The sequence below is a fragment of the Drosophila miranda genome, assembly GCF_003369915.1.
Source record: "Drosophila miranda strain MSH22 chromosome Y unlocalized genomic scaffold, D.miranda_PacBio2.1 Contig_Y1_pilon, whole genome shotgun sequence".
Classification (NCBI taxonomy): domain Eukaryota; kingdom Metazoa; phylum Arthropoda; class Insecta; order Diptera; family Drosophilidae; genus Drosophila; species Drosophila miranda.
In genome coordinates, this window is record NW_022881603.1 from 22,041,738 (window position 1) to 22,060,942 (window position 19,205).

Below are 19,205 nucleotides of genomic sequence, written 5' to 3' on the forward strand. Positions count from 1 at the left end.
TTCATGCTGCTTCTTTCCCTCTCTCCTTTTAGACACATTCCTCTCTAGTGCCATTTCGAATGCTTTTTCTGTGTTATTTGTTTCGTTTTGTGGTGTCGGCATGCTGCTCCTCTTGCTCCCCCTCTTCCTTCGCTACCATTTTTTCAGGACTTCCTTCTTGCGCTCTTTGTTTTACCCAACAACGTCCTTGCCACGAGCAGCAGAACCAGCAGGCGCATCCTGCCCTGGGTTGCCCATTTGCCGCTCGCTTCATTCATTCATTCATTCATTCATGCCCACTCACCCACACACTCACTCACTTAAGTCCGAGACTGAATCAGACTTTTCCTGGCTGCTGACTTGTCTGTGTTTTCCTTTCGACTACACTGAGGGAAATAGTTGGAGAAGAATCAATGGCAGAAGTCTTTGAGTTTACATATTATTATTACATATATTACATATATTCTTCCTCGATTAAGATCTTCGAATGATACTTGTTTCATCTGCAGTAATAGTCTTCAATTATCAGTTCCAACTATTTTCCGATTTCTCACAGTGTAGCCAGCACTCAACACTTGCCCGGTACATCCTTCCCTTTTGCCACAAATTGACTTGAAGCACTTGTGGTTGACTTTCCTCCCCACGAACCCATTGACAGCCCCAAGGAAATCTCTCTCTCCGGCTATTTGACTACAAATTTGAAACGTTTTGGGCAGTGTGAGGCGATGTGATTGCAGCTGTAGGGGGAAGCGCCTAAATGTATGCAATGAAATGCAATTAGTTGCATTTGGACTTGCCATACACTCTTATGAGAAAGGAGAACGGAGAAACCTCCTGCCAGAAGTCCGAGCCCCCTGCCAGAAAAAGAATATCAAGCTGCACAAGTCTTGGGGCCAAGTAAGTCACTTCCTTTTTTATACCCGATACTCAAAATGAGTATTGGGGTATATTAGATTTGTGGTAAAAGTGGATGTGTGTAACGTCCAGAAGGAATCGTTTCCGACCCCATAAAGTATATATATTCTTGATCAGCATCAATAGCCGAGTCGATTGAGCCCTGTCTGTCTGTCCTTCTGTCCGTCCGTCCGTCCGTCCGTCCGTCCGTCCGTCCGTCCCCTTCAGCGCCTAGTGCTCAAAGACTATAAAAGCTAGAGCAACGATGTTTTGGATTCAGACTTCTGTGATATGTCACTGCTACAAAAATATTTCAAAACTTCGCCCCGCCCACTTCCGCCCCCACAAAGGACGAAAATCTGTGGCATCCACATTTTTAAAGATACGATAAAACCAAAAACGCAGAATCGTAGAGGATGACTATATGTTCTAGAGTGTAAAATCTTAACCAGATCGTATAATTATTATAGCCAGAATCAAGAAAACAATTTCATTCTTTCTCTCTCTGTCTCTCTCTAACACACAGGTTTCATGGTCCGTTTTGCCAATTGCAAAATATGAGTTCAAGGATCTCAGAACCTATAAGAGCCAGAGCAACCAAATTTGGTATCCATACTCTTGTGATATCGGACCTTGACCGTTTCGTGTCCAAATTTCGCCACACCCCCCTCCGCCCCCGCAAAGGACGAAAATCTGGGGCATCCACAAATCTCAGAGACTATTAAGGCTAGAGTAACCAAATTTGGTATCCGCACTTCTGTTAGATCTCACTATAAAACGTATATCTATGAATTTCGCCCCACCCCCTTCCGCCCCCGCAAAGGACGAAAATCTGTTGCATCCACAATATTGCACATTCGAGAAAACTAAAAACGCAGAATCATAGATAATGACCATATCTATCAGATTGCTGAATCTGGATCAGATCGGATCATTTTTGTAGCCAAAAGCAAGAAATCAATTTGCAGTGGCCACGCAGCGCCCGACGTCACGCTCAGACTGATTTTCTGTCTCTCTCGCACGCACTCTTTGTCGCGGCCGGTACGCCGCGTGTTGGAATGGGTCGTGGAGAGGTCCTTTGGCTTAGCCTGTCCTTTCTGATTTATTAATTGCACGTGTGTACCCGTACTCGCAGTGCATGAACCAAGTGACAGCCAAGACAATTTACCATGCTCGTATGCAAATAGTTTCACAGTTTCCTTTTGATGCGAGGCAATTAATTACACATTTGTCTTACAAGACAAACACAGAGTCGGTCTCCGCCCCTGCCTACACCTCTGTCTTGAGACCATAAATAATTGCTCTTGCCCCGTGCCCCGTGCGTCTCTGTCCAAAGGGTTTTGTGGCTGGTGCTGGGGCTGGGGCTGGGACTAAAGTTTCTTTCAGGGCTGGAGTTGTAGTTCCAGTTGGGGATTGCTTAAAGTGCCAAATTCTCACAGCACTCGAACCGTTGCTTTCCCAAGAAGTCGTCATCATCATCGCAAATTGCTTTACGCACCGCACCGCACCGCGCCGCACACGGAGATAGAAATCTGGTACTGATTTTTTGGGGAAAACTGGTTCGGTTCGGAGATGACATCGACATCGCCCCGGTTAATGAACCAGAAGCTTTTCGAACCTCGTATGGGGCTGCGCTGCCTGTCAAAGGGCCACAGGCAGGCCCAGATAGATTCCGCGTACATCACGTAGAGAACTCTTTGACTCTTTTGGACATTGTTTGACATTGCCGCCAGCTGAGAGACACAGCCACCGACGCGTAATTGGGTCAACGGGTTATCCTAAGTACTAATCTAATTGTTTTTAATTGCATCAAGACCTGCAAAATGCCCTCAACTAAAGTACAGATACAGTCATTAGAAAGTTTTGGTGCTTCAGGAGGTGGGACTAACTGCTTATATCTATCGGAAACGAGGATTTAGTATATACATACCCTTCAAGAGACCCTTCAGCCTTTGAATTGACTGCGTTATTAAAAGTTTAAAGAACCCTATGTACCTACATATAAATATAAAGTTAATGGACTTAAGAAACATCACTGCAAATTTAGACCCTTCCAATCATTTGGATTTACTTTTAGACTGCAAAGGGTTCATCCTTTCCATCAAAATAATATAGGAAACCAATAGACCCCTTCTACCTTAGGGTATCTATGAGTTTTAAAAACTTTAACCCAACTTGGCTTGCTGTTTGGCTGCATGGCTGTCTGGGAAAAAAAGTAATCGCAATCTCAGTTGTGAAGCCACCTTGACACCAAAGCAAAATAAGCGGAAATACAGAGAAAAAAGTTGGTCCTTCTGCTGCGGCGGCTCCTGGCTGGACTGCACTCCTCCGATGGCGTTCTGTCAGCTGCAGTGGCCATCCCGGACAGGGCCTGGCCCCCAGCTCTGTGTGCACTCACCATAGGCGCATTGGCCGATGCTCCTGGCAATTTTTCCAAACTTTCGCCAGTCTTATCGGTTGCTCCATACTCATTGTTTTTATTCCCATGGGCCTTGGCCAACTGGGCTCTAACTCTGGCTCAAGGCTCCTGCTCTCTCTTGTGCTGCTTTTGCTCCTTTCTCCCCGGCTCAAAAGTTATGTCACGCCCAAGTTGCTGCTGGTGCCACCTTGGCTGGTGATGATTTATGTGCGTTCCGTGGCTGCTCGCTCACTCGCTCGCTCACTCGCCTTTCGCTAAGTTTTCGGACCCATCCAACCACCTCCTCCTCCCGGGAATTGGCGAGCGCACCGATTTCTGGCTCAGAGGGGAGATGCCTGGCTGCGAAAAGAAAACTTTCCGCGAAGACGTTTTCATTCCGTTTTACGATGCAAAAATAAAAGCAACGCAATGTGTGTGTATCCCCATCCGCATACCCGACCCAATCGCTGGCTCCTGGCCACTCTACGCCCACAATTTTTTGTTGGTGACTCCCATGTGCATAGTTCTGGGCTCTGCTCCTCGTCCTGATGCGACTCCAAGGCGCAATTCCGCGTGCCATACTCCCAGGGGAACCCTTTCAGCCCACGCTGCTACGAGTATCCTGCCAGCCACATTGTGAATATTTCGCCGCAACTCGTTTCCCTTTTGAAGATATATTTGGGGTAATTTAAATGAAATACGCGCTGAAATGCTTACATGTTTCCGAAATGGTCCGAAAAGGTTGGGTTCGTTATGTGATCTTAAAGGATTTAATTTAGACATATTGTTATGGGTTGTTCCGAACAGGTATCTTTGCCTGTAAATCTTTGCCTGGCTTGGGGGTTGGAATTGGATTTTACAGAGGGGAATAGGTGGAATGTGTGGCTAATGATGTTCCCCTAGCTGTGCCAGCTTCTATTGGGGATCCAATACTTTATTGATGCTTAACTTGGCAGCAATTCATTCACTCTTTCTATATGTGATGATACTCCTAAAAACCACACCCAAATGTAAATGATTTCCTAAGCTTTTGCCATGTCCAATCCATGTTCCTGATGCTCGACTGGACTTTGTGGAAACCCTTCGCTCCTTTGAGATATTTCATTCATTATTCATTGATTATGACATCCAACTGTCCCCTGCCTCTTCTGTCTAATAAGTTAAATGCAAAAAGCAACGCTCAAACTACTCCAGTTATAAAATAATTTTATGTTTATTATCGCCATAATCGGGCGAGACAAAAACCGGTAGCAGCAGCAGCAGATGAGGAAAATATACTGTCGTAAACCCAATTCCAAGAGAACCCCTTGCCCCATGTGCCCTCAGGTGCCCCGTTATCGCCGTGAAGTTCTAGTTTCCGTCTTCCGTTCCGAGTGAAGAGAGAGACATCGACATCGGCAACCGGAATGGGAATCAGTGCATTCAGCGGCTCCAGCACAAAAGACCTCGGATGTGGCAATCGGACATGTTAATCTGGTTCCAGGGTTTCTTTCTGCCTCAGACTCTGCCACTGCCACTGCCACTGCCACTGCGATGCATTTATGGCGGTTGTTTATGGCGGTTGTGGCACGCGTACCTCGCTCGATGCTCAAGTACCGTTTAGCCGAGGCAGCTGTCCGACTGCCTCTGAGTGGGGCATTGTTCTCCCAGTCTTGCCCCCAGTCTAAGCCACAAAACTTGCAGCACGTGCCGCTGTCGAGCTGCCCCCAAAATCCCCCTAATAAAACCCCCACAGCTCACACCGAGCCTCTGCGGTTGAATGGGTTTTTAGATACAGAGAGATGGAGAAAAACAGGTGCGAAAGTCAATTATGGTCGGTCAGGCAGAGCGTCAATCAAGGCACACAAAAATCGATTTGAAACCCTTTTCAATACAATGTTTAGAGGGAGGCGTGGAGTCAGCCACCGCAGGACGCACCCGACACGTCGCCAGACCCATCATTAGCCCTGACAGTCGATCAAGATCACAGTGCCAGAGCCAGAGCCAGAGCCAGAGCCAGACCCAGACTGTAGTCCAGAGACAGTTCCAGTCCGATCAGGGTCTCTACCTGTTGGCTGTCTCCGTGTGTTGATTGATTTGTGTCAGCGCCTCGATCACGATTGAGACAAATCCCTAGCACTCCATTGAGAATCCCACTTGACTAAATTTTTCATTGAGAAACCTCGCCGAGATCACATCGACAACAATGCATAACGGGTTCAGCATCGCAATCAGATTATCGGGATAATTATTTGTTTGGTAAATATGTCTAAAAGTTGTCCCTAATGTTTGGGGAGTGATGCCCTGTTGGGTTCCGAGTGCTTGATAAGCTGAACATTGTGGAAGGGCCACCGGGAAGGAAGAGAGGGTTTTAAAGGAGATGCTACATTCGTCTGTCTATATATACATTTTGAATAGTGACCCTCAAATGGTTAGATAGACTAAGAGCAAGTTTAAGGACAGTTAGCTATGGTTTCGTCATGAAAATTAAAGTTTGATTACGAGATTTGTCTTTATTGAAACCACAAACGTCCAGCGTCCAGCCTCTCCCTACCTAGTCCACAAATCGTGTCAAGGCTCATTAGAAAAATTATAAATATATTTTGACAAGAGTAAACCTTTTTATACCCGATACTCAAAATGAGTATTGGGGTATATTAGATTTGTGGTAAAAGTGGATGTGTGTAACGTCCAGAAGGAATCGTTTCCGACCCCTTAAAGTATATATATGCTTGATCAGCATCAATAGCCGAGCCCTGTCTGTCTGTCCGTCCGTCCGTCCGTCCGTCTGTCCGTCCCCTTCAGCGCCTAGTGCTCAAAGACTATAAGAGCTAGAGCAACGATGTTTTGGATCCAGACTTCTGTGATATGTCACTGCTACAAAAATATTTCAAAACTTCGCCCCGCCCACTTCCGCCCCCACAAAGGACGAAAATCTGTGGCATCCACATTTTTAAAGATACGATAAAACCAAAAACGCAGAATCGTAGAGGATGACTATATGTTCTAGAGTGTAAAATCTCAACCAGATCGTATAATTATTATAGCCAGAATCAAGAAAACAATTTCATTCTTTCTCGCTCTGTCTCTCTCTAACACACAGGTTTCATGGTCGGCTTTGCCAATTGCAAAATATGAGTTCAAGGATCTCAGAACCTATAAGAGCCAGAACAACCAAATTTGGTATCCACACTCCTGTGATATCGGACCTTGACCGTTTCGTGTCCAAATTTCGCCACACCCCCTCCGCCACCGCAAAGGACGAAAATCTGGGGCATCCACAAATCTCAGAGACTATTAAGGCCAGAGTAACCAAATTTGATATCCGCACTTCTGTTAGATCTCACTATAAAACGTATATCTCTGAATTTCGCACCACCCTCTTCCGCCCCCACAAAGGACGAAAATCTGTTGCATCCACAATATTGCAGATTCGAGAAAACTAAAAACGCAGAATCATAGATAATGACCATATCTATCAGACTGCTGAATCTGGATCAGATCGGATCATTTTTATACCCAAAAGGAACAAATCAATTTGCACTGGCTACGCAGCGCCCGACGTCACGCTCAGACTGATTTTCTGTCTCTCTCGCACGCACTCTTTGTCGTGTCGTTTAATATTAGCGGCGTCTGCCGGAGGAGAGCCATACTGACTAAGTATCGGGTATAACTGTAGAGTTGCGGTGCCCGCAGCAACTCACAACGTTCCCCCTCGTTATCTATTATGCATGAGGGCGCCGGCCAAGCCGAAACCCTTTGGCTGTCAGCACATATCAAGGACGAGTGACGTGACACATGAGGCGAGGTCGTTCAGTGCTGTGGTCCTTTGGTCCGCTCCACAATCTGTTGACCAACTGCAAATCTCAGTGAAAAGTTTTGGCTGACTTTGCATTAGCCGCGCATTAAAAATGCACGGGACCAAACGGAAAAGGATCAAGAACCAAGGCTGGGCGACACAACTTACCTGTGCGGACACCCTTTCAACCCACCACGCAACCTGGCAGCCGAGTCCAACCACCCAACCACCCGAACACCATCCATCACCATTTTCCAGCACTTGTCGTGGCCTGTCGGAAAACTGTCACTCAATTGTAATTAACACCGGCTGTGGGATGAGTAGCAGAGAGACCTTTTATCATTTTTCAGCCGAAAGTTAATTTTTCAACAGGATTCAACGTGTCTCTTCCCCATCCCCTGCCCCTCCACCCCACACCCCTGAAAGCAAGGCTGAAAAAAGAACATCTAAGAACAATTAAAATTTCAAAATTGGAAATCTGTATTCTGTTTTGTGTTATTTCTTGTTGCAATTAGGAAAATTGTTGCCGGCCGGAAAAACTTTCCTCGTGTTCGCGCAGTAATTATGCAGAAGGCGAAGACTAACTTTAATTGAAAAACGAGGGGGAACGTTGTGAGTTGCTGCGGAGACCGCAACTCTAAATTTATACCCGATACTAAGTCAGTACGGCTCTCCTCCGGCAGACGCCGCTAATATTAAACGACACGACAAAGAGTGCGTGCGAGAGAGACAGAAAATCAGTCTGAGCGTGACGTCGGGGGCTGCATAGCCAGTGCAAATTGATTTGTTCCTTTTGGCTATAAAAATTATCTGATCTGATCCAGATTCAGCAATCTGATAGATATGGTCATTATCTATGATTCTGCGTTTTTAGTTTTCTCGAATGTGCAATATTGTGGATGCAACAGATTTTCGTCCTTTGCGGGGCGGAAGGGGGTGGGGCGAAATTCTGAGATATACGTTTTATAGTGAGATCTAACAGAAGTGCGGATACCAAATTTGGTTACTCTAACCTTAATAGTCTCTGAGATTTGTGGATGCCCCAGATTTTCGTCCTTTGCGGGGGCGGAAGGGGGTGTGGCGAAATTTGGACACGAAACGGTCAAGGTCCGATATCACAGGAGTGTGGATACCAAATTTGGTTGCTCTGGCTCTTATAGGTTCTGAGATCCTTGAACTCATATTTTGCAATTGACAAAACCGACCATGAAACCTGTGTGTTAGAGAGAGACAGAGCGAGAAAGAATGAAATTGTTTTCTTGATTCTGGCTATAATCATTATTCGATCTGGTTCAGATTTTGCACTGTAAAAGATATGGTCATCCTCACCGATTCTGCGTTTTTGGTTTTATCGTATCTTTAAAAATGTGGATGCCACAGGTTTTCGTCCTTTGTGGGGGCGGAAGTGGGCGGGGCGAAGTTTTGAAATATTTTTGTAGCAGTGACATATCACAGAAGTCTGGATCCAAAACATCGTTGCTCTAGCTCTTATAGTCTTTGAGCACTAGGCGCTGAACTGGACGGACGGACGGACGGACGGACGGACGGACAGACGGACAGACAGACAGGGCTCAATCGACTCGGCTATTGATGCTGATCAAGAATATATATACTTTATGGGGTCGGAAACGATTCCTTCTGGACGTTACACACATCCACTTTTACCACAAATCTAATATACCCCAATACTCATTTTGAGTATCGGGTATAAAAAAACGAGGTGGAACGTTGTGAGTTGCTGCGAACACCGCAACTCTACAGTTATACCCGATACTAAGTCAGTATGGCTCTCCTGCGGCAGACGCCGCTAATATTGAACCACACGACAAAGAGTGCGTGCGAGAGAGACAGAAAATTAGTCTGAGCGTGACGTCGGGCGCTGCGTAGCCACTGCAAATTGATTTGTTCCTATTGGCTATAAAAATGACCTGATCTGATCCAGATTCAGCAATCTGATAGATATGGTCATTATCTATGATTCTGCGTTTTTAGTTTTCTCGAATGTGCAATATTGTGGATGCAACAGATTTTCGTTCTTTGCGGGGGCGGAAGGGGGTGGGGCGAAATTCTGAGATATACGTTTTATAGTGAGATCTAACAGAAGTGCGGATAGCAAATTTGGTTACTCTAGCCTTAATAGTCTCTGAGATTTGTGGATGCCCCAGATTTTCGTCCTTTGCGGGGGCGGAAGGGGTGTGGCGAAATTTGGACACGAAACGGTCAAGGTCCGATATCACAGGAGTGTGGATACCAAATTTGGTTGCTCTGGCTCTTATAGGTTCTGAGATCCTTGAACTCATATTTTGCAATTGACAAAACCGACCATGAAACCTGTGTGTTAGAGAGAGACAGAGCGAGAAAGAATGAAATTGTTTTCTTGATTCTGGCTATAATCATTATTCGATCTGGTTCAGATTTTGCACTGTAAAAGATATGGTCATCCTCACCGATTCTGCGTTTTTGGTTTTATCGTATCTTTAAAAATGTGGATGCCACAGGTTTTCGTCCTTTGTGGGGGCGGAAGTGGGCGGGGCAAAGTTTTGAAATATTTTTGTAGCAGTGACATATCACAGAAGTCTGGATCCAAAACATCGTTGCTCTAGCTCTTATAGTCTTTGAGCACTAGGCGCTGAACTGGACGGACGGACGGACGGACGGACGGACGGACAGACGGACAGACAGACAGGGCTCAATCGACTCGGCTATTGATGCTGATCAAGAATATATATACTTTATGGGGTCGGAAACGATTCCTTCTGGACGTTACACACATCCACTTTTACCACAAATCTAATATACCCCAATACTCATTTTGAGTATCGGGTATAAAAAAACGAGGTGGAACGTTGTGAGTTGCTGCGGACACCGCAACTCTACAGTTATACCCGATACTAAGTCAGTATGGCTCTCCTGCGGCAGACGCCGCTAATATTGAACCACACGACAAAGAGTGCGTGCGAGAGAGACAGAAAATTAGTCTGAGCGTGACGTCGGGCGCTGCGTAGCCACTGCAAATTGATTTGTTCCTATTGGCTATAAAAATGATCTGATCTGATCCAGATTCAGCAATCTGATAGATATGGTCATTACCTATGATTCTGCGTTTTTAGTTTTCTCGAATGTGCAATATTGTGGATGCAACAGATTTTCGTCCTTTGCGGGGGCGGAAGGGGGTGGGGCGAAATTCTGAGATATACGTTTTATAGTGAGATCTAACAGAAGTGCGGATACCAAATTTGGTTACTCTAGCCTTAATAGTCTCTGAGATTTGTGGATGCCCCAGATTTTCGTCCTTTGCGGGGGCGGAAGGGGGTGTGGCGAAATTTGGACACGAAACGGTCAAGGTCCGATATCACAGGAGTGTGGATACCAAATTTGGTTGCTCTGGCTCTTATAGGTTCTGAGATCCTTGAACTCATATTTTGCAATTGACAAAACCGACCATGAAACCTGTGTGTTAGAGAGAGAGACAGAGCGAGAAAGAATGAAATTCTTTTCTTGATTTTGGCTATAAAAATTATACGATCTGGTTCAGATTTTGCACTCTAGAAGATATAGTCATCTTCTACGATTCTGAGTTTTTAGTTTTATACTATCTTTAAAAATGTAGATGCCACAGATTTTCGTCCTTTGTGGGGGCGGAAGTGGGCGGGGCGAAGTTTTGAAATATTTTTAAAGCAGTGACATATCACAGAAGTCTGGATCCAAAATATCGTTGCTCTAGCTCTTATAGTCTTTGAGCACTAGGCGCTGAAGGGGTCGGACAGACGGACGGACGGACAGACGGACGGACGGACAGACGGACAGACGGACAGACAGACATGGCTCAATCGACTCGGCTATTGATGCTGATCAAGAATATATATACTTTATGGGGGCGGAAACGATTCCTTCTGGACGTTACACACATCCACTTTTACCACAAATCTAATATACCCCAATACTCATTTTGAGTATCGGGTATAATTATCTTTGGGATTGTTGATGATAAATTCGTCCCCTTCAGCGCCTAGTGCTCAAAGACTATAAGAGCTAGAGCAACGATGTTTTGGATCCAGACTTCTGTGATATGTCGCTGCTACAAGAATATTTCAAAACTTAGCCCCGCCCACTTCCGCCCCCACAAAGGACGAAAATCTGTGGCATCCACAATTTTAAAGATACGAGAAAACTAAAAACGCAGAATCGGAGAGGTTGACTATATGTTCTAGAGTGATAAATCTAAACCAGATCGTATAATTATTATGGCCAGAATCAAGAAAACAATTTCATTCTTTCTCGCTCTGTCTCTCTCTAACACACAGGTTTCATGGTCGGTTTTGCCAATTGCAAAATATGAGTTCAAGGATCTCAGAACGCATAAGAGCTAGAGCAACCAAATTTGGTATCCACACTCCTGTGATATCGGACCTTGACCGTTTTGTGTCAAAAATTTCGCCACACCCCCTTCCGGCCCCGCAAAGGACGAAAATCTGGGGCATCCACAAATCTCAGAGACTATTAACGCTAGAGTAACCAAATTTAGTCTCCGCACTCCTGTTAGATCTCACTATAAATGTATATCTTAAAATTTCGCCCCACCCCCTTCCGCCCACACAAAGGACACAAAAATCTGTTGCATCCACAATATTGCAGATTCAAAAAAACTAAAAACGCAGAATCATAGATAACGACCATATCTATCCGATTGCTGAGTCTGGATCAGATCATATAATTTTTATAGCCAAAAGGAACAAATCAATTTGCACTGGCTACGCAGCGCGCGACGTCGCGACGTCACGCTCAGACTGATTTTCTGTCTCTCTAGCACGCACTCTTTGTCGTGTCGTTTAATATTAGCGGCGTCTGCCGGAGGAGAGCCATACTGACTCTATACTGAGCCATACAGCAACTCACAACGTTCCCCCTCGTTTCTGTTTGAGTTGGGACTTCCATTTCGATTTGAGGAAAAGTTTTCACTGACAGAGGTCAGAGGTTAAGTCGTCTTTTGATTTCGAGGGTTTCAGCTAATTGAATGTATTTGTAATTGAACTTTTCAGTGGGACATGGAATTTTCCATGTTTGGAAGTGGGCCTCATCTGATTTTGAACTAGAAATCCATTATAAAATGTACATAAATGCCAAAGATAAAAACACAAGCTTTTAGGCAACAAGTCCGTCTATATTCCAACCACTTAAAATATCTTTATTCATTAATATATCCATAAAGAATTATCTACCCAGCAAAGTCGCAATCTACAAAAAGATTCAAAATAATGAAATTGAAAATTTAATTTTTTATGCAATTGAAGTTTGAAAACTCAATTAAAAGAATCTCAACTAAAATGTTTGTTTAAATGTGTGTTATATCTTTTAAAAATACCATCCTAAACTAGACTGCGAACTAACTCCAGAGAAACCCATGGAAACTCATGGCAGTTCCAACCTCAAACCAAAGACTGAAACAACGAACTTTAAGACACAAACAACAACCACATCGTAAAACAATTAGCAAATAAAGACACAAACAAACCCAAACCCAATGTCGAGAAACACGAATTGACAGCTTCGTCGATAGCCATCTCTTTCTATATACTTTCGTGCGAGGCATGCGCATTGGCTGGCGAAAGCAGAGACCAATGGGAGAGAAGCACTACGACAGCCACAAGAAAAAACCGAAACAAAACTAAAAGCCACCAGTGTAACGTGGACGGGTAGCGGGGGAAGGGAGAGCAACAGAAGTAGCGTTGAGGGCAAACTAGTGAAAAGTGATTTTTTAATTGCCTTGATAGTTTTATGGGGGATTCAGAAGGAGAGGGAGTGCAGGAGGAGACAGCACGGCACTCTCTGCTGCTGACAGTTCCATCCAAACCTCAAAACTTTTTTTGCTGCACTTTGCTGGGGGGCTGGGGAATGGGGAATAGCCTGCCCCCAATATCACAGGCTGTCGTTGCATGCATAATTAATTTGGCTTTTAGTGACGCGTTTGCTGCAGCTCTCTCCTTGGCCCAGTCCTTTCCCGTTGTGTCCCGGTCCATTGTTGTGCTTTCCTGTCCTGTCCTTTCCTTTCCTTTACTCTACTGTGATATCCTCTGCTGTCAGAAACTGCATGTGTACGGATTCATTTGAGCAACATTTCCGTTTGCCACATAGACGTGGCCGCGCTAATGGCTTATACATGTTTTCCATCATTTGGCTTTTTTTATACCCGATACTCAAAATGAGTATTGGGGTATATTAGATTTGTGGTAAAAGTGGATGTGTGTAACGTCCAGAAGGAATCGTTTCCGACCCCATAAAGTATATATATTCTTGATCAGCATCAATAGCCGAGTCGATTGAGCCATGTCTGTCTGTCCGTCTGTCCGTCCGTCCGTCTGTCCGTCTGTCCGTCCCCTTCAGCGCCTAGTGCTCAAAGACTATAAGAGCTAGAGCAACGATGTCTTGGATCCAGACTTCTGTGATATGTCACTGCCACAAAAATATTTCAAAACTTCGCCCCGCCCACTTCCGCCCCCACAAAGAACGAAAATCTGTGGCATCCACAATTTTAAAGATATGAGAAAACCAAAAACGTAGAATTGTAGAAAATGACAATATCTTTAAGACTGCGGAATCTGAATTGGATCGTATCATTATTATAGCCTGCAACAAGAAAACAATTTCATTTTTTCTCGCCCTGTCTAGAGAGCTAACACACACATAGCATAGGCGGCTTTGCTACGAGTAAAACATTAGCGCCTAGATCTCAGAGACTACAAAAGCTAGAGCAACCAAATTTGGTATCCACACTCCAAATATATCGGACCGAGACGAGTTTGTTTCAAAATTTCGCCACACCCCCTTCCGCCCCCGCAAAGGACGAAAATCTGGGGATATTCAAAAATCTCAGAGACTATTAAGGCTAGAGTAACCAAATTTGGTATCCGCACTCCTGTTAGATTTTACTATAAAACGTGTATCTCAAAATTTCGCCCCACCCCCTTCCGCCCACACAAAGGACGAAAATCTGTTGCATCCACAATATTGCACATTCGAGAAAACTAAAAACGCAGAATCATAGATAATGACCATATCTATCAGATTGCTGAATCTGGATCAGATCAGATCATTTTTATAGCCAATCGGAACAAATCAATTTGCAGTGGCTACGCAGCGCCCGACGTCACGCTCAGACTGATTTTCTGTCTCTCTCGCACGCACTCTTTGTCGTGTCGTTTAATATTAGCGGCGTCTGCCGGAGGAGAGCCATACTGACTTAGTATCGGGTATAACCGTAGAGTTGCGGTGTCCGCAGCAACTCACAACGTTCCCCCTCGTTTTTTTTTGCTTCCTTCGTTACATTTTGTGTCATTTAACTTTTTTCCGCAATTGTTTCTTGTATGGTTGTTTCGACTGTGTTCATGTTTTTCCCCGTTGGCAATTGACATTTACACGAAAATAGGTTGGAAGAGGTAAAGAGCTCGTAGAGCCTTGAATTGATCCCAAACATATCCTGCGAAAATAAAAATAGAAAACCTTTGATTGGGATGTTTTTATTGTCTTCTTATGGAAAGGGGAAAGATAGCTACGTTTTACCCCTTCTTTTATAGATTTAAGACTGGTTTTTAATTGATTTTGAAATAACTTCAAGCCAATATAGCGGAAGGCCTTTTTCTTGAACACTATCTTAAATGTGGACATAATGTTTTATTAATTTTTGGTAGATTGAATTAGCAAGATGTTCCATTAACACATTTTATACCCGATACTCAAAATGAGTATTGGGGTATATTAGATTTGTGGTAAAAGTGGATGTGTGTAACGTCCAGAAGGAATCGTTTCCGACCCCATAAAGTATATATATTCTTGATCAGCATCAATAGCCGAGTCGATTGAGCCATGTCTGTCTGTCCGTCTGTCCGTCCGTCCGTCTGTCCGTCCCCTTCAGCGCCTAGTGCTCAAAGACTATAAGAGCTAAAGCAACGATGTCTTGAACCCAGACTTCTGTGATATGTCACTGCTACAAAAATATTTCAAAAATTCGCCCCGCCCACTTCCGCCCCCACAAAGGACGAAAATCTGTGGCATCCACAATTTTAAACATATGAGAAAACCAAAACCGCAGAATCGTAGAGAATGACCATATCTTTTAGACTGCAGGATTTGAATTGGATCGTATTATTATTATAGCCAGCATCAAGAAAACAATTTCATTTTTTCTCGCCCTGTCTCTCTCTAACACACACGTAGCATCGGCGGCTTTGCTTAGAGTAAAACATTATCGCCTAGATCTCAGAGACTACAAAAGCTAGAGCAACCAAATTTGGTATCCACACTCCTAATATATCGGACCGAGACGAGTTTGTTTCAAAATTTCGCCACACCCCCTTCCGCCCCCGCAAAGGACGAAAATCTGGGGATATTCAAAAATCTCAGAGACTATTAAGGCTAGAGTAACCAAATTTGGTATCCGCACTCCTGTTAGATCTTACTATAAAACGTGTATCTCAAAATTTCACCCCACCCCCTTCCGCCCCCACAAAGGACGAAAATCTGTTGCATCCACAATATTGCACATTCGAGAAAACTAAAAACGCAGAATCATAGATAATGACCATATCTATCAGATTGCTGAATCTGGATCAGATCAGATCATTTTTATAGCCAATAGGAACAAATCAATTTGCAGTGGCTACGCAGCGCCCGACGTCACGCTCAGACTGATTTTCTGTCTCTCTCGCACGCACTCTTTGTCGTGTCGTTTAATATTAGCGGCGTCTGCTGGAGGAGAGCCATACTGACTTAGTATCGGGTATAACTGTAGAGTTGCGGTGTCCGCAGCAACTCACAACGTTCCCCCTCGTTTATATTTTGTTCAAGTATTTAATTGAAACCAAGAAGGTTTTCTAGAGGAACGTGCACAGAATGCCTTGTCATTGTCGTAATTTCCAAGTCCCTATATTACCTGAAATAATTCCTGAATACTTTTCCTGGAAAATGGCTGGCGAAAATTCTCTAGCTGAACCCTCCACGAGGGTGCCGGCTGGGCAATGGACACTGCATTACCCGGGACAAGGGTAATGCACTGTCGCTTGATCTGTCCGGGGTAATGCAGTGTCTAGCTAAGGCTATGGTCCGGCGTCTTCCCGATTCAAAGTCGGGGGAACCGAACCAGGGCCATGGCTAGAGGTGCCTGGCGGTCAGGCCTAAAACGCTAGGGGGTGGTCCCCCCGAAAAATATTAACCAGTATGGACCCACGGGCCAAATATGGAGGCGAAGAAGGATAAAGCACGGGTTGGGATGTCAACCCAAACGTCGGTGGGAAGCGTGACTGCTACCACCGGCGGGCACGGGGAGGAGCAATCCTCTCTGCGTGTCGCCAGCGGTTTCTCCTCAGACTTGGCGGGAGCAGGCCAAGTCAGTTGTAAAGCTACTGCCACAACAACAACAACAAAAACAACTCACTCCGCAGCCTGCAAGTTGAGCCGCACAGATGCCGTAGTCGACAAAGACACGGATCTGGAGAGCGTGCTCTCTATGAGCAGGACGGAGGAAGAGAGCCTTCTCCGCTCACCGGAACCAGGCACCAGCTCCCTGCGTAGGGAAGGGCCGAAGCGTACCAAGGAGGGGATGAAGGCCAAAGCACAATACAAAGCGGCCCTCAATATCAAAAGCCGGCTGCAAGGTAAAGAAGACATCTCCCAGGAGGAGAAGGTCAAGCTAGCCTGGGCCGAGCAGCGAGTAGAGGAGGGCCGACTACATTACGCCCAGATGCCACAGATGAGGGCGTCGAATGGCGAATATGCCAATAAGGTGGAGGAGATGATGGCCACCAAGAGGCAACGCTCGACTGAGAGTGCCATTAAAGACACTCCGGCGAGCAAGCGGCAACGCGGGCCCAAGAGTGCAGCCCCTCCACCGAAAGTGGCCAAGAAGCCATCGAAATCGAACGCGAAGGTCAGCGATGTGACCAAACGACATTTGATCGTGGCACTCATCGACCGGAGCGAGGAAAACGGCAAGATGTCAGCGGCACAGTGGAAGCTTGTGCACGCGCGTCTCGTCGACGCACTGTTTGCACACATGGAAGAAGACCCCGCGGCCCCTATGCCCACGTTCGATGGTGCTGGGTGGCTAAATGGGGTTAAGATCCTAAAGTGCAACGACGATCCAACCCTAAGGTGGCTGACGCGTACGGTCTGCCAACTGGAGGCGATGTGGGAGGGGGCCAAGCCGGAGGTTGTGGACCGGGAGCTTATCCCGTCCAAGCCTAAGGCGAAGGTACTCTTCCCCATCACAATCCAGGGAGACCGAGCGCTGAAGCTCCTTTAGCGGCAAAACGCGGACGTGCCAACGACCGATTGGAGGATCCTACACATTGGTAGCCCACTACCCAACGAGGGGGGCCAATGTGTGATCCTCCAAATAAACAAGGAGGCAGAGGATCTGCTGTATCCCAAGTTCGGGAAGATGGCGTGGGCATGGGTAGCGTCTACCTGCTCCTCAAAAAGCGCCACCCTGAGGACAAGGACGCGCATACCCTGCAGGTAGGCGAGGTGGAAAAGGACTTAGGTCTCGAGTCCATCGTGGAGGCCGCCCAGGGTCTTGCGCTTGAGGACGAAGACGAGGAAGACGGTGACCTGACGTTAGTAGTCAACCCGTCGGATGCAAGTGAGCCAGCCACCCATGCTGAGTGTGCTGCAGCTAAACTTGCATAAAAGCAAGGTAGCGTCGGCGGAGCTCCTCATCGCCATGGAGCAAGGGCTCGCCGACATAGCTCTAGTCCAGGAGCCCTGGATTGCGACAGGCAATTCAGTGGCCGGACTAAAGTCCTCAAATCACAACCTGTTCTACGCAACTTCGGTAAGAGAGGAACAGAACCGTCGTACTCGTACGAAAGGGAATCCATGCTTACCTTATGTCTCATTACAGCACGGATGACCTGACGGTTGTGATGCTGGAAAGCGAGGAAAAGCGCCTTCTGGTGGCTTCCTGCTACATGGCTCACGACAGACCCGCACCACCCGACGAACTCAGGAGCCTGGTGACAGAAGCCGGCACCAAAAACTATCAACTCGTCATCGGGACGGATGCCAATGCCCACCACAATGTGTGGGGAAGCACCGACATCAATGATAGAGGTGAGTCACTCTTAGACTTTATACTTTATACTAATCTATATATAGCAAACGTCGGGGAGGAGCACACCTTCGTGGGTCCGACTTCATCCAACGTGCTAGACCTAACACTAGCAACGGGAAACAGTACTACGGTATCTAGCTGGAGGGTCCTTGAAAGACCCTCCTTCTCAGATCACAAGTACATTCAGTTTAAGTGCGACTTCAAACATTCTTCGAAGGTAATAGTCTATAGAAACCCCCGGAATACAAACTGGGAAAAGTTTAAAAAGACAGTTACTTCGAAGCTCGCGAGTCCGGGCACAGTGAAATCCGCGGAGGACATAGAGAAGTCTCTAGAGACCCTATCCAACGCGTTGCTGGACGCCTACCACACATCGTGCAAACCCTCGAAGACGAAGAAGAGGTCCAAGCCACTCTGGTGGAGCCGGGATCTCTCTCTTCAAAGGGACAACCTCAAGGAATTCTTTAAGATCGCCAAACAAGCGAACGAAGGGATCGTCTATGAGGAATACAGACTCCTACTCAGGAGCTACAACAACGGAACTCGTGGAGGACCTTCTGCTCCAACATCGAGAAAGTACCAGAAACCGCACGGCTACGGAAGCTGCTCTCTAAGCAGCCTACCATACAAAGCCAATTAAAGCTAGATGACGGACAGTGGACAGAGGGCAGTGACGAAGCCCTAACAGCACTAATGGAGGAACATTTCCCTGGTTGCACCGAGGTCGCTGATGCCAAAGAGCACCAGGACCTAGCAACCGAGGAACAACACCCCCCAACAGATTTGTTAACCACCAAGCGAATCCACTGGGCAATAGACTCCTTTGCGGGCACAAAAGCACCAGGACTTGACGGGATATTCCCAGCCATGATGCAGGTGACCAAAGAGCCGATTACCCCATGGCTCTCCGCAATATTCACAGCTTGTATAAGTACTGGCTATATCCCTATCCAATGGAGAACCTCGAGAGTTGTCTTCCTCCCAAAGGCAGGAAAGTGCAGCCATGCGAGTCACAAGGACTATAGACCGATAAGCCTTACCTCCTTTATATT